This window comes from Lissotriton vulgaris, unplaced genomic scaffold (genome assembly GCF_964263255.1).
Source record: "Lissotriton vulgaris unplaced genomic scaffold, aLisVul1.2 SCAFFOLD_1742, whole genome shotgun sequence".
Taxonomy (NCBI): domain Eukaryota; kingdom Metazoa; phylum Chordata; class Amphibia; order Caudata; family Salamandridae; genus Lissotriton; species Lissotriton vulgaris.
Genome location: NW_028249354.1, coordinates 327,349 through 329,483, shown reverse-complemented (window position 1 = coordinate 329,483; position 2,135 = coordinate 327,349).

Here is a 2,135-nt window from a genome sequence, read left to right as displayed (position 1 = left end):
CTATCTTCTGAGGTCTCAACAGGAGGAACAAATGGCTTGGGACAATCTCTAATTTCTGTCACTCTCCATGCATGGCAGCTGGAGCTGCCTTAATGTCAACGCATATATTAAACCTCAAATAAACGTGTATCTATTGGTTGTATTAAATAATGTTCGTTATAAGATGTAACTGGTCAGTGAAATGCCAAACATAATAAACATTAAAAATTGGTATGTTTTGCTCTTTTTAGCCACACCTCTGACTCCGCCCACTGACCCAATCCTCTGTTATTCCCACCTCCTGATGCTCCGCCCACAGTTCCCCTACTTTTTTTTCCCCCACTTCGACCACTGGTGACAGGTTGTAAGGAGACAATACACCATAGGTGAGAGGTGTATGAGGTAGTTTATTCTTCAAGCGCAAGAGCCCATGTCCTGAAAGTTCTCCTGCTGTAATTTCCAGCTTCAACTATTCAAACAAACGTTGGATGGAACTCACAGACCGCAAGATCAACAATAACCTGTTGCACACAGCTAAATATCAGTACATTACATAGAAACAAGCATGAGAGTAACTCCGTTCCAAACATAACAACATAAGTTTTAAAACACTCCATAGAGTTACATAGTTGTTAAAATATTGATAAGACCGAAATGCAGTGCTTACAGGTGCGTGGGTGTGTTGTGTGTTTGGCCCAGGCCACTAATATAAAGATTTAACCCTCACTTTTGATTTGAGGACCTTATGTATCAAATTCAGAACCTTATTTCTCAAAGTGCTTGGCGGATTTATCCTTTCCCCTCTTAAGAGAAAACCATGTTAATCTGTAGAAAATTCACTCCTCACCTCCCAACATTTTTACGGTCCTCATCAAGTACACTAATACAAAGTATTTGTAAGTGTATATTTTTTTGGACACCCAACTTGGATGTACTCCTTGATTTTATTCAAGACTTGGTCACAGTTATACTTTGCATTCCAAACTTTTTCTGATATAGCACTCTAATGAATATTTTCCACTGAAGCCACACAATATTCATCCAATTCAGTGTGCACATGCTCTTCTGTGGGTACAGGACACCTGTTAAGGAAGTCTTAAACCTTATTCTGTGTTTCTGGAAAAAATTTAACCACATAGTTATAGTCAAGCAGTTTCAAAGACATTCTGGTAATATGTGGAGTGGACTCAGTGTACCGGAAGGACTAAGTAACTTTGGGAGTGGTTTATGATCTGCGAAGTGTGCATTCTGAACCCCACACATACTGACTCAATTTCTCCATTAATCAAACACATGCAAGCATCTATCGCTAAATCACAGAAAACCTCTTTTCTGAAGGTCAAAGAGAGTGTGAAGCCAAGGATATGGTACATTCCTCACCTCTTCCTGTAATTTTAAAATTTTTATAAATTCTTTTTATTTTCAAGTAAAAGAACATAGACATAAGCACCATAGCACAGGGGTGAATCAGCATATATACATTATCAACAGCACAGATCCAGGAAGACACACGGCTTAAATGAATGGACATTTTAAAGAAGCACATTAGAAGTAGGTCTAGGTCATACAGTCTTCTATCTCTTATACAATTAGCTCGTCAACAGTCCTGATCAGGGGGTGTTCACAGATGTTACCTCTGTACTCATTCCATTTATCCCACCCAGCAACCCACTTCCTCGGACAGCCTCTAGATATGTACACCGTTTTTTCTTGTACCATATTCCAGTCCATGTCTTTTTTCCATGCCCCCAGTGTTGGTGACGTAACCACCCCCCCACAGTCTTGCGATGTTTCTTTTTGCGATGGCCAGGCCCAGGGTGGCCCATATTTTTCCCATCGCAGGGAGGTCAGAGGGCTCCCAGATGTTAAGGAGGCACCTCTTCACCTCAGTCCGCAATTCCACCCCCCACACATCTCTCATACAGTCAAGCACCCGCGCCCAATAAGTTTGTATCTCCCGGCATTCCCACAGTATGTGTAGAAAGGTTACCACCTCCCCACACCCTCTTCGGCAGAGGCCACCATCACTGCGGCCCATCAGAACCAGCCGGGTACCTGAAGTGTACACTCTGTGTAATACTTTTAATTGGATGAGTCGCAATTTACCGGGTATTGCTATCTCTTTTGGGGACGCTAGCACCTCGTGCCATTCATCG